The sequence below is a fragment of the Hermetia illucens genome, chromosome 1, assembly GCF_905115235.1.
Source record: "Hermetia illucens chromosome 1, iHerIll2.2.curated.20191125, whole genome shotgun sequence".
Taxonomy (NCBI): domain Eukaryota; kingdom Metazoa; phylum Arthropoda; class Insecta; order Diptera; family Stratiomyidae; genus Hermetia; species Hermetia illucens.
In genome coordinates, this window is record NC_051849.1 from 206,193,193 (window position 1) to 206,208,414 (window position 15,222).

Consider the following 15,222-nt stretch of genomic DNA (forward strand, 5'->3'; position numbering starts at 1 on the left):
CTATAATGAGAGTGACTAAAAAAACTCTCTAGATATTCTCCATTTCTGAGGAACTAGAAATAGAAATCACTCTTACATAGAGGTCTAACTTAAAGGGATAGCTGGGGTCAAGCAGTAGACTACAGGAGCCAATCCATCACTCTCTTGTGTTGATATGTGGCACTCCAGGAGCCAAGCCTCTCGTCTATCATGACCGTTAGTGGATGGTGATAGCTACACCCTTGCGAGGTGACCTTACTATTAACAAAACCCTACGGATCTAGACTGAGGAGTTGACAAATGCCCCCCACAAACCAGGGTGCCACGCGAATTGGATAATTGCAGTTGGGTGTAACTAACTGTTGAACGGAACCTTACTGATACCTGGTCGCCTTATTAAGTTTGAGCTTACTGTGTAACGGGGGGCTATGGTACAGCGCTACTAGCCCCCATAATCGTAGGAACCAAATGTGATATATATATATATGGTTGCCATTCACTCCATGGTGGGGTATAGCGTGTCAACCACACTTACCCGCCATCGTTCGCGATTGCCTGCAATGCGTTTCAGAACCCCCACGATTTTCCGAGACGCTTGCACTCCTCCTCCACTGTTCTGCGTCAAGTGGCTGCTGCTTTTTCGCGCGCATAGTCCAAGCGCCCCTTAAAGCTTAACTTGGCATCGATCATTACCCCCAAGCATCTAATGATCAATTTTGAAATGACCTCGTGATTGCCAACACGGATTTTGACAGCGATATTTTTCCTGTGATTGGTAATAAGGACTGCTCCCGCCTTGTCTTCCGCCAGGTTCAACTTCACTATTTGGAGCCATGGTTTGATGGCATGAATGGTTTCGCTTGCATACAGTTCCACGTTTTGGTGGTGTTTCGCAACCACTACCACTGCCAGATCGTCTGCAAAACCCATCAACGTTGCCTTCTTTGGCACGGGAAGGCCGAGCACTCCGTCCTACATTATGTTCCATATCAGGAGCCCCAATACGGGGCCTTGGGGAACATCTGCTGTCACAACATATTCCTTCGGCCAGTCGTCCGTCTCGTACCAAAGAAGTCTCTACGAGAGGTAACTTTTGACACCCAGCTTAGCCAGGGTGCCCTTAATTCAACCCCATTGGCTGAGTTAAGGACATTCCTGACATCCAGCGTCACCACCGTGCAGCGCTGTTAAACCGTTGCAATAGCATTAACTGTGGATCGCATCGACGAACGGAAGCAGCCAGTTGTATACCACCCTCTCCAACATCTTCTCCATAGTGTCTAAAAGAGACATAGGGCGATATGAAGAGGGTACGTCAAGTGGTTTTTGGGGCTTGGGTAGCAGAAACAATATCTGCCTTTTCCAGTGCCCGAGGAACACTTCTTCCACCATGCACGATTCAAATATACTTATGAACCATGTGGGCCTAATTTTAGCTACCAATTTCAGGGATCTGTTCAGAATCCCATCCAATTTCGGAGCCTTATTATCTCCAATTCGTCCACAGATTTCCCGTCCTTGGGAAACCCTGCGATTGTGAAGACGTCCTGGTGCATTATTGGTCCAGGCCCACCTTCTTCCTGTTGTGGGAATAGAATTGCGATTATTTTGAACGAGAGTTGCGAGCACGTTACTTGGGGTGATTTTTGTCCACGAATTTTGTTCATTATACGCTGCAAGCAGCGCCCCACGGGTTCGTATTTGTCTCAAAACACAACTGCTTGTAGCAATTCCGCTTACTTTCCCGTATAGCCCTCTTAAGGCTACTTCGAAGATCGCGGTATTCCTCCTCCGAATGCCGATGTTCTGGCTTCCCTCTGGTCCTTTGGCAAAGCCTAATCCCTCAACAGCGCTGTTTCTTGGTTCCACCAGTAGTTTGCTTCCCTACTCCCGCGGCATTGTAGAGTCGCATGCCTGACGTAACTGGCCCACCTTTTCCAGCTTCGTTCCCCTCGGGTCGTAACCTCCTTCTAAAGCCGCCAGGAATGTCTCCTCCTCGAAAGCTCCAATGGACCATCCAGCTATCCTGGTTTTTCGGCTTCTGTTGTTAACTCGACTGTCGCCCTCCCCCGTTCTTGATGTCACGAAAGGTCACTCATCTGCCAGACCATTCCTCATGCGAACGAGGTACTGAGGTAGGTCAGATCGACGATGCGGTCTAGCCCTCTGCCTCGGAAGGTACGCATCCAACGTTGGCAAGTACTATGTCTAGCTCCACCATAAACAAATAATTTTGGGGCTGTGGTCCCTAGGAGTGTAACAGCTCGAATAGTTTGTGAGAGCAATTCTTGATGTGTTTGGTGATGGTTGAGGTTGATTTGTATCAACTTTATTTAGCCCTACGATTCAGTTCCTTTCTCTATGCCGGGCACCTGCAACCACCTGCAACGTGTCGGTCGTCCATCCCTTTTTTACTTTGCACAACATGCATCCCGTGCAGTCTTTGATAAGGTGGCAATCTTCTCCATACTTCCTGCATCTTCTCGACCCATCGTGTTCACTAGTACATCGTCATCATCAACGGCGCAACAACCGGTATACGGTCTAGTCCTGCCTTAATAAGGAACTCCAGACATCCCGGTTTTGCGCCGAGGTCAACCAATTCGATATCCCTAAAAGCTGTCTGGCGTCCTGACCTACGCCATCGCTCCATCTTAGGCAGGGTCTGCCTCGTCTTCTTTTTCTACCATAGATATTGCCCTTATAGACTTTCCGGGTGGGATCATCCTCATCCATACGGATTAAGTGACCCGCCCACCGTAACCTATTGAGCCGGATTTTATCCACAACCGGACGATCATGGTATCGCTCATAGATTTCGTCATTGTGTAGGCTACGGAATCGTCCATCCACATGTAGGGGGTCAAAAATTCTTCGGAGGATTCTTCTCTCGAACGCGACCAAGAGTTCGCAATTTTTCTTGCTAAGAACCCAAGTTTCCGAGGAATACATGAGGACTGGCAAGATCATAGTCTTGTACAGTAAGAGCTTTGACCCTATGGTCAGACGCTTCGAGCAGAACAGTTTTTGGAAGCTGAAATAGGCTCTCTTGGCTGCCAACAACCGTGCGCAGATTTCATCGTCGTAGCTGTTATCGGTTGTAATTTTCGACCCTAGATAGGAGAAATTATTAACGGTCTCAAAGTTGTAGTCTTCTATCTTTATTGTTCCCGTTTGACCAGTGCGATTCGATGTTTTTGGTTCTTTGGTCTTTGGTGCTGACGTTGTCACCATTTATTTCGTTTTGTCTTCATTTATGTTCAGCCCGAGATCTCACGCCGCCTGCTCGACCTGGATGAAGGTAGACTGTACATTTCGGGTTGTTCTTCCCATGATGTCGTCAGTGTGGGCCAGTAGTTGAATGGACTTAAAGAGGATGGTGTCTCTCACATTTACGCCTGCATCGCGAATCACTTTCTCCAGGGCTAGGTTGAAGAGGACGCATGATAGGACATCCCCTTGTCTTAGACCGTTGTTGATGTTGAATGGTCTCGAGAGTAATCCTGCTGCGTTTATATGGCCTTACATTGGTCAGGGTCAGCCCAGTCAGTCTTATTAATTTCTCCGGGATACCGAATTCTTTCATGGCTGTGTAGAGTTTTACCTTGGCTATGCTGTCAAATTAATATGCACCGGAGTGCAACCGCTCACCAATTGCTAGCACAGTTCGCTGCGGAAGTAAATGTTGATCTAGTGCTAATTGGCGAGCAAGTACTCAAACAAGGACTCGGCTTCATGGCATCTCGACTTATCGGGCACCGCTGCTATCTTTCGGGACGTCGTTCGACTTCGTGTTCTTGCCGAAGGGCGAAGGAAGTGGTTGTCTGGATCCGGTGTTTATGGATGACGTTTCTTAGCGCTTACCTGACACCGAACTAGACGATGCCGTACTTTCGGTGATTTTAATGTCAGGGCTCTTGAATGAAGCATGTCTCAGTCAGATTCCAGAGGGAAACGGATTCTAGAAATGGCGGCGAGAACCGGGCTCGTAGTTTTAAACACCGGATCCACGCCAGCGTTTCAGCGCCCAGGCTGCGAAGGAAGCATTGCTGACATCACTGTTGCGTCAGAATCTCTCTCTTTCAGCGCCCAGGCTGCGAAGGAAGCATTGCTGACATCACTGTTGCGTCAGAATCTCTGGCATCATCATGGACGGGTTGCGCGTCCCAGAAGACTTCTCGGCAAATGATCACCAGTACATCGCTTTCGAAGTGGTTGACGTTACTTGCCGGCGAGCGTCAACGCAACGTGGGGACTTAGCTATACGATTGTCACCCGGAAAATCGGGGCTCAGCGAAGGCCCTGCATACTAAGTACCGATCAGATGGACCGCATTGTACGGGCACTGTTCCCCAGACATCCAGTATGGGTTGATGTCAACAGCTCGGAATGCGTCGAGGATTGCCCACTTTTCACAATGAGAGAGCTCGAAGAAGGGGTTCTCACTATGAAGAACAAGAAGGCGCCAGGTCCTGATGGCATCCCGGTGGAAGTTTACACATTGCTGTTAGGCCAACGGCCCGAATTGCTGCTTGAGATGTTCAACGCTTGCTTAAAGGTGGGCATTTTTCCTTGTCGCTGGAAAGTGGCCAGACTCGCGCTGGTCAACAAGGGTAAAAGAGATCCGGAGCTCCCGTCTGTATACCGACGCTGTGTTTGATATGGCTGGGAAAGCGCTAGAGAAGCTCATCAGGAGTCGACTCGGTGTAGCGATCCGCGCTGCAGGGGGCTTATCCCCAAGGCAGTTCGGGATCAGAACAGGGAGATCGACAGCGAATGCTATTATATTATGGAGGTCGTAGATGCGGTTCATCAAGTCGAAGCATACGGCCACTGATCCCGACGGATAGTGCTCCTCATTACGCTTGATGTCAGAAATGCCTTCAATTGCGTAAGATGGACAGATATGCTAGGCACATTAGAAAACTCATTTCATGTGCCAAGCTATCTCTTGCGGATATTGAGGGATCATCTGAAAGATCGCTCCCTGCTCTATGAGACGATAGAGGGCCAGAGGAGGATGGAAATCACATCGGAAGCAGCGTAGGGATCCATCTTAGGGCCGGATCTCTGGAACGTTTCCTACGATAATCTGTTGAGACTCGATATGTCCGAAGAGTCGCGCCTGGTCAGTTATACCGACGACGTTGCGGCACTTGTTGTCGGGCGCACTGTTGAACAGGCGCAAAGAAGACTTGGCATGTTGTTGCGACGGGTAAGCAGATGACTGCTAACGGTTTCAGCTTTGTAGTAGTTAGTAGTAGTTATCTTGACCAGAACGAGAATCCCGACCCTGCGTCCCATATCGATCGGCGAGTTGACTATAGAGCCAAAACCAGTGGTTAAATACCTTGGTTTAATGCTCGACTCAAAGATGAGCTTCTTCGAGCAAATCAAAGGAGCAGTGGGGAGGGCTGCCGCTATAGTCTCGGCTTTGAGTTGGTTAATGGCGAATTTTGGGGTTCTACATCTACTAGAAGACATCTCCTTATGGGAGCAACGCAGTCGGTTCTGCCAAGGAGGTGCATCGTAAGCACCTTACACAAGTGCAGAGGCGGGGAACATTGCGAGTGACGTCTGCTTATGGCACCGTATCTGAACCGGCTGTGATGGTGATCGCGAGAGTGATCCCCGTTGCCCTCCTTGCCAAGGAGCGCAAAGTTATCAACAGCCGTAAGGGCGAGAATTTAAGAGAGGTGGTTGCCCGTGAAGAACGTAAACGCTCCCTTACCGAGTGGTAACTCTCTTGGTAAAATGAGCCAATGGGCAGATGGACTGCGCGGCTCAGCGACAATTTAGACCCGTGGTTGAACCGAATGAACGGTAAGATTGATTACTTCCTTACCCAACTTCCAAGCGAGCGTGGAGATTTTCACTTTTACCTGCACAGGATTGGGAAGGCGCGATCTCCTGATTGTGTTCGTTTTGAGAATGAAGGGGGGTCCTAAGTCCGCATCAACTTAATGTTCTGCAATGGAGTGGCACACCACGCTGAACACATTTTTTTCTCTTGCGAGAGGTGGAACGGCTTTCGTCAGCAGCTTTATGCAGACGCAGGGGAGCTTTCTCCAGACAACATTGTCAGAGAGATGCTGAAGAGTGCTGTCAGCTGGAATTGTGTTGCGCATTATATTCGGGCTCTTCTTATTGCGAAGAAGATTGAACTCGACCGGCGGAGGGATCGGATGGTAAGGGGTTCCCTGAACTGACAACTCTTTTCCTTCCCTCTCCTCCCGTTGGTGAAAGCGATTCCCTGACTTGACGGCTCCCAAAGCCGGGAGAGCGGGAGGGCTAGTCCGAAGTAATGTGTTAAACGGTGCCAGGCTAGTTCTCTGATGACAGAGAGGTGTTTAGATGATAGTCCGACAGCGTACTGTTGCGGGATTCCAACACTCTGTGCGTAAACGCATTCATCTACCCTACTCAAAAAAAAAGGAGGGAGGAGATGGAGATAGTTGTGGTAGACGTCGGAGATTGTGCTTTACAGAGAGAAGAATGACATATTGAATAGGGACTTGGCTTCCATGAAGAAGTCCCTGGAAATGGAAGAATGTGAATCGATAAAGAGTGAAGAGTTTCGGGTCTTGCTCGACCCCTGGTTACTGCGGCGAAAGACGGGGTCAATGAGGGGTGGTCCAGTTGGCATGAAGTAGAGGGCTAGGCTGAGAGATATGAACAGACGAGGGCCTGTCAAGGTTTGGGAAGAACGGAGCAGATCGGGAGTGCGGGAAACTTTTGACTCTTTGCGCTGGATTGATTCTAGCCTGCGGGTGCACTTGGAGAAGTTGATTGGGTGACCCAGTTGGCCACGGTTTGCACATTTGAGGGGCCCCGCTGCTTCCAACTCGGCGTTGTATTGAACATTCGAACGGGGGCAGTCCCTGAAGGCGTGTGGGCCGCGCACTTGACGCATTTGGGGTTATATCCGGTACTTAAGGAAACATAGCCAAATTGTTGCCAATTGAAGCATTGAGCGACGGCCTCTTTTCTGGGGTTTTCCCAATTAATCCACTGATAAAGTAGGATATTTCATTTAGTGATTAAGTTGGCATCTGCTTCAGAGTTGAGGGTCACACGGACAAGGCTCAGATTGGTCTCATTGCCTCGTGACCACGGGGTGGAAAGCCTAGTTACATGGACAGACATATAATTCATATCATAACTAAGTTGCTGTCTTGGATGTTTAGGTATTCAGCCTTTGACTCTTCATAAATCAATGTTATTTACTGCATCCATGGGGTTCACAGTTTCAAAATTTCCACTGAATTTTGTGCCAATATGTATAAGATTTTCTGAGCAAAGTGCGTATGGCCACTGGCCACGGAGATTATCCACCTTATTCCTAAGAAGGGCACGGCGCAAGACCCCGCAGACAATAGATAGCTTGCTCACCAACCTCGTCTCGTCTGCCTCGTCTTCTTTTTCTAGCATAATATCTATGCCCTTATAGTCTTTCCGCGCTGGATCATCCTCATTCATAGGGATCACCGCAACCTATTGAGCCGGATTTTATCCACAACTTGACAGCCATGGTCACTCACAGATTTCATCGTTATGTAGGCTACGGAATCGTCGATCCTCATGTAGGGGGCCAAAAATTCGTCAGAGGATTCTTCTTTCGAACGCGGCCAAGAGTTCGCAATTTTTCTTGTTAAGAACCCAATTATTCTTTAGGATAAATGAGGGATCCTAAGTCCACAACCACTTGCTGTTGGGCCGGACCAAATGGAGAGCAACTTACTCCCACGTCTCTTTGGTCCACGGATCCCTCGTTTGGGACATGGCACCCAAGCACTCAAAAAAGTATATGACAAACGGTTTCGTCCAGGGAAGACGCAACTCGTCAGACGCTGCCTCACCTCTGCCCTGGGAGCAGCGTGACCGTAGCGGCTTCCAGATGTTAAATGCTCGTTGTCTGACGATTTGCCTTTGCCCTGGTAAGAAACCGTAAAGCCGTCATCGCTTGACATTTCTTAAGAGAGGTGGTTGCCCGTGAAGAACGTCAACGCACCCTTATCGGCAAAATGAGCCAAGGGGCAGATGGACTGTGCGGTTCAGCGACAATTTAGGCCCGTGGTTGAACCGAATGCACGGTGAGTGGGCAAGGAGGTTTTCAATCTTACCTGCAGAGGATTGGGAAGGCGCGTGTGTGTTCTGCAATGGAGTGGTGGACGACGGTGAACACAACTTTTTCTTTTGCGACAGGTGAGACGGCTTTCGTCAGCCGCTTTATGCAAACACAGGGCAGCTCTCTCCAGATAACATTGTCAGAGAGATGCTGAAGAGCGTTGCCAGCTGGAATCGTATTGCGCATTATGTTCGGGCTCTTCTAATTGCGAACAAGATTGAACTCGACCGGCGGCGGGATCGGACGGTAAGGGGTTGCCTGAACAGACAACTCCCTTCCTCCACTCCTCTCCCCTAACCTCCCCTCCCCTCTCCTCGCCTCCAATTGGTGAAAGGAATTCCCTGACTTGAAGGCCAAACCGATAGAGCTGGAGGGCTAGCCCGAAGTAATGTGTCAAACGGTTCCATGCTAGTTCTCTGATGACAGAGAGGTGTTTAGACGGTAGTCCGACAGCGTACTGTTGCGGGATTCTAACACTCTGTGCGTAAACGCATTCACCTGCCCTACTCCCAAAAAAAAACGTAGACTGGTTGACGCACAGGCCTGGCACTTGTACGCACTATGATCGGAGGACGAAAGTGGCAATGGATAGGTCACTCATTAAGGAGGGGCGACAATTGAATTGCTGGCTATGTCATGCATTAGAATCCGCTCTCCCAAGATGGTCGGGCGGGTCGTTCCAACGTCGCTTGGCGCAGAACTGTCGAGAAGGAGTGCAGGCATCTCGGAAAGTCGTTGGAGGAGCTGAAGGGCATTTCAGGTAACCGTAAATGATGACGCGTATGGGTGGTTACCACACTATACCCCTTCAAGGGCTAAATATCTAGATTTTAGAAAATAAAGAAAGCCTCTTAGTTAAGTTAAAATCCAGAATTTATTGCTCTGTCTTTGATATGACTTACAAATAGAAATAATGAAGTTAAATTTTGAATTTGTTCATTTATTGATTTAATTTGCTTCCAAGTATGCATGTGTGTGTTTGTTGAATATCTTTATGGACAATATGAGTTATTTGTTATTTAAATACAATACAATGACATTGCTCTTTCCATTGCGTTCATGAAGAAATGTTCTGAATAATAATATTTAATATTTCATTCGTTCTTTTTTTTTGTTTTGTCAATACGAAGTAAAATACAGTAAATTGCATTACAATCGTGAACATAGTTTAAGTCGGTATATGTGGGTGTATATGTAAAATTGTTTTGTATTCCATTACGTACATGTTTATTTATTTATTTTTTTTTTGTGGATTTTATCTTAAAATAATAATTTATTTACAATTTGCATTGAATTTGCACGTTTATTACATATTTTCCATATGTTTATAATTAATTTATTTAATTTGTTGGTATATTTGACTAGTGTTAATATTATTGGACCCGAATAGCAACCAAAAACATCAGTAGAAAGTCCATAAGTGTTGATTTTATGCAACATTGGAAACTATCGGAAAAAGATTTAGACTCAAATAAGAAGCTATAGGCGTAAATGATATTTAGACCAACGTTTTTTATATAATATGTAACGAAGTAACATATAAAAAGGTGGTTCGAAAGATATTTGTATCTTTTCCTCAAATAGCATTGTACATAGCGTTAAAACGTTTTAAAGGGCGACGAAAAATAGGACGGCATCACAGACTTTATATTTTTCTTTTAATAATTTTTCTTTTTCATTTCGAAATTCATTTGATGTTTCGCATTAATTCGATGAATTTATACAAATTTTGCTAAAAAAAAAACAAACGGAACCTGAAATATTTTTAGCATTTGTACATCGAAGTGAAATTTATTGAATTGAAAAAGACAAACATTTACAAACTTATTTAACAAATTTACATGCTTTCTATTAACAGTTAAATTGAAACTTTTCACGAGTAGTAATATATCTTTTTAGATTTTAGATTCTTTAATATTTTTTCTGTCTTTCCTTTTTATTATCACTGAAAATTATTGTATAGAGTTACTTTACACTGTACACCTAATTTTAGAGCTAAAGTTTAAATATTTATTGATTTTTTAACATTTTTTCCTCAATTTTTTATATAATTTTTCATTAAAGAAATTCATTCCGAGTGTCAATAAGAATTGTTAATATTTAGTTCACTAGATTATCTCCATCTTAAATTGCAATAATTATGAATCTTTTTTACGAAAATAAAATATTTATTCAAACGTTAGAATTTATTACGAAATAATGACGATTTATACATTAATAATCCATATATATATATATATTCCTAGAAGATTTTAATAATTTTCGGGAATTATTACTATTTTCTACTGCGGTAATTTGTTTTATGCACTTAATATTATTTACTATTTGATTGACATTGTGTTTTCTTCGAAGAAAAAAAAAATTTGTAAAATGTTAAATGTTATTTTTTTATTTTTATTATCATTCAAGAGAGTGCTGGGAGATATTATGCCATTTTGCTAAGTGGTATGAATTGCGACATTTTGAGGTTAAATTAGTTTTTGATGCTATTTTGCTATAATAATTGAGGAATCTATCAAATATTGAGTATACTCGTATTATGCAGATGAAGCTTATTAAATATTGCATTTGCTTTGCGATGACTGTTCCATTTTGTACTGCTTAAGATTATTGCAAGGAGGACTGGCTTGATTGCTTCCGTGTTGAAATTTTTTTTTCTTGAATGTATGTTATATGGGTCTAAGCAGTTGAGCGAGTAAAAAAAATGAGCTCATGCATATATTCTACTTTCATTGGAATGTTAAATTTAATAAACTCCCTAATTATGTAGAACTCTCATTAAAGGCGACTAAAAAGGTTAAGCGACCTATAAATAATGACACACCCATGCTAGGCAATGGAGCCTGCATTTTTATATTTGATTTTTGAAAAAAATTCCGAGCGGCTTTTGGGGGTTAAAAAGGATAACAAGATCCTTAGGAATCATTGCTATCTTCAGCTTAAATAACAACGCAAGAAAGTTACTAGGCATCCATATAGTCCTTAGTAGGTGATGTGATACCACATCACGTTCACTCACTCCTTAACCGGTCATGTGGTATTATATCACCAACATCACATATTATAATAAGCGCTCTCCCACAATGGAGCCGCGCGCGGAGGATAGTGCATACAGGGGCGGAACCCCCGTATGGGGGCTCGCACTGGGGAAGGGACTACAGAGTGAATCCTACCTGCTAGTAACTTCTCCTACACCTTCCAAGGAACAGGAGGAAGGAAGGGAAGCCAGAGACGTGAACGGAACTGACTTGATGCCAGTTCGAGTGATCGAATCTATGCAACTCGGACACCGCAAACCAATTAAAGTGCTAAGTGGAAAACAGACGAATGCTCTGCGGGATGAGATGAGATCTTTCGTGGATGAGAACATGGGAACTGCGGTACTTTCAAGCACGGCGTTTCTCAGAGAAATCAATCACGAGGGGATCGAGTCTCTGGCGGTACGGTGTGGGGGAAACCCCGTCCTACGCGGACTGCCGCATACGCTTCTAACTGTTTTCCATAAGACAATAGACTAAGTTTATGCCGAAAAACATAAAGATTGGTCAAATCAACCTGCAGTATGCCAAAGTTCCCTCCTACCTGTTGGCAGCGAGAATGACAAAGCTACAGGATTTCCTCTATATCTTTCTGGTGCAAGAACCGTGGGTTCGATTGAACACAATCTGTGGCATTGGATCAGTAAAGGGGGCTAGGATTTTCTACGACGAAAAATCCATAAGACCGAGAGCTTGCGTCCTGATGTCAAGACGGTTAGAGGCAATTATGCTGAGACAATATTGTTCCCAGGACTTGGCTACGGTCATCATACAATGCCAGATAAATGGCGAGAGGAAAACATCATAGTTGCCTCCGCTTATTTACCCTATCATTCTTTGTATCCTCCATCGACGCAAGAACTTAGGGATCTGGTGGCGTATGCAGAATCAAGTGGTCTCGAACTCTTAATAGGTTGCGATGCGAATGCTCAACATATTTGTTGGGGCAGTAGCAAATGCAATCCAAAAGGGGAGAAGCTATTCGATTTCATCACTTCAGCTGGTCTTATGACTGCAAGCGTAGGGTGCGCCCCTACGTTCGTGGGACCGAGAAGAAGCGAAGTAATTGACCTAACAATCTGGACCCCAAAATTGTTAGAGTTGATTACACACTGGCGAGTGCTAGACGAGGTCTCACTGTCAGATCACCGATATCTAGAATTCAATCTGACTATTGCGGGCGAACAGTCTGTAGTACAAAGACGGAACCTTAGGAAAACGGATTGGGCAAAGTTCAATGAACTTCTTGGCAATAAAGTACAGTTCCCTAGGCGACTAAGGACTCCTTTGGTGCTCGAAGATGAATTGAAAACTCTGAACTGCACATTTTTAGAGTGCTATGAAGAGGCTTGTCCTATTTCTCGAGGCCAAAGCGGTAAAACGGTTGCGTGGTAAAACCGAGAACTGCAAAAACTCAGAAAATAAACCAGGCGACTTCTAAACCGCGCTTGCAAAAGTAAAAAGAACGAAGACTGGTTAAATTTCAGGAACTCACAGCGTGAATATAAGAGGCTCGTTAGGTGTTCGAAATGAGATTCCTTTAGAGCGTACTGTGAGGAACTGGAGGGCGAAAGAGAGACTTCAAGGCTGTGCAGAGTCCTCAAAAGGGATGAGTCAGCCAAGTTGGATTCCCTTAGCAAACCCGACGGTACTTTCACGAGATCCAGACTGGATTCAGTACAGACCCTCCTGGAAGTACACCACCCGGGAGAACGGGTGAGAGAAGTGCTAGGGGGAGAGTTGACGGTTCTTGCAATCCCTTCAACACGCAAGTTTTGCAAGGGGAACTGGAACATTGCGAAAGCGGTTGTTACCCACGAAAAGATGAGAGCTGCCAAACTGTCCTTTGAACATTTCAAAGCAGCTGGCATGGATGGCATATATCCGGCAATGCTAAAGGAGGGTATGGAGCACTTAGAGCGACCTCTAAAAAATATTTTTCGAGGATGTCTTGCTCTGGGCTACGTGCCTTCTTCTTGGCAACAGGTTAAGGTAGTTTTCTAACCGAAACCTGGGAAAGATGACTATTCTAATCCAAAGAACTTCAGACAGATCAGCTTGACTTCATTCTTGCTGAAAGGTTTGACCCACTTAGTGAAAACCAACATGCTTACCAACGTGGAAAGTCCTGTGAGTCTGCTCTTCATTCTTTGGTCACAAAGGTAGAGGATGCAACTTTGAATGGTGAGTACGCGATGGGGGTGTTCGTGGACGTTGAAGGGGCTTTTGACTGTGCGCCTTTTTAAAAACTTTGTGATGCCGCCAGAGCGCATGATGTTGATGATGCTTTAATTAAGTGGATCCATGCTATGCTAACGCAAAGATTGCTGTGCGCTGAGGAAGAGGTCGATCGCTACCTGACTACAGAAGCAACGAAGGGCTGCCCCCAAGGAGGTGTGCTTTCGCCACTTCTGTGGAGTATGCTGATCGACTCACTACTATGCGAACTGCAAAATTTGCCAATACACGCTCAAGCTTATGCTGATGACGTGGCTGTACTTGCTGTTGATCGGGATCTTGGAACGGTGTGTAGGAATATACAGCGTGCCGTTGATTTGATAGACAGCTGGTGCCTCAGACATGGTCTGTCAGTTAATCCAAATAAAACGACAATGGTTTTATTCACAAAAAGGAGAAAACTGGATGGACTTTGCCTCCCTGAGATGAGGGGTACTACCCTTCAACTCGCCGAAGAAGTGAAATATTTGGGAGTCACTTTAGATAAAAAAAGTTTTTGGAACAAACATGTAGAGGTAAAGATGAAACGAGCTCTTCCAGCTTATGGGCTGTACAGACGGACCTTTGCCTCGATATGGGCACTCAGGCCTTATGTGGTAATGTGGACGTTGCTATCATTAGGCCGATGTTCGTTTATGCATCCGTAGTGTGGTGGGTCAAGGTGAGACAAAAACTAGCCGCACTGCAAAAACTGTGTCTGGTTATCCCTGGTGTCATGAGCACGACATCCGGCGCAGCTACTACTACTACTACTCAATTTTCAGGCCCTGGATATATTTATTTATTCAAAGCACTGCAATGAGAGCAGCTCATAGACTAATTCGTTTAGATTTATGGCGAAACAACATATATGAGGGGCACAGAGCATTGGAAGAGTTACTGGGAGTACTGAATCCAGTTCTTACAATGCCTTCCGATTCTCGTGTTCCTCTACATCTGTTTGGTAGAAGATATGAAGTGAGGAATGCAAACAAACAGGATTCTGGAGCCGGTGTCTAACTTTCGAATAAAAGTGGGGTTTTCCTTTGGGACAATATGTAACAGTTTTTCAAGCTGAAGTTTATACGATCCTGAGGGCGGCAAACTGGGTGATTGTCAAGCGGTTGAAGGGCAGGCGCATCGCAATCTGCAGTGATAGCCAGGCTTCATTGAGAGCGTTGAGCAGCCTTTGATCACCTCGAAAATCTTTCAGGAATGCAGAAACCGTGGGTACCTGATCACCGTGGCATAGAGGGAAATGAAATCTCGGATATTTTAGCGAAAGAGGGGTCAATCTCCCCTATGCCGGGACCGGAACCAGCAATTGGAGTATCAGTAGCACTGGCTAGTCTGTTTTCAAAAACTGGGAACAAGCTTCCCACAATGAAAGGTGGCAGAACCTAAATGCTGCTTGAAACACCAAACTTTTCCTGCCAGAACCGAACATGCGTACCGGAAAGTTTATCCTGTCGAAAAGCAGGAGGACTTGCAGGTGTATTGTGGGCATTCTGACTGGCCATAATTCACTAGCTGGGCATATGTTCAGAATAGGAATTACTCAAGATGATACGTGTCTCTCCTGTAGTGAGGAAGCGGAATCCACGGAGCATTTCCTATGTGAATGTCCCGCCTATGGACGCATGAGGCATCAGATCTTTGGTGCCGATGTTTTCCAGTTGCGACGGGTAGCAACACACCCACTAACGGAAATCCTACGATACGTTAACGAAACCTCAATATTCCGTTAGATGGGGGTGGCAGAAAACAATGGGCCAGCACGGCCTGAGTGCTCAGATGCTGTAGCTTCTCCCCCACTACACACACATACGCGAGTCATTCATAGTTTATCTTTTTCTCTTG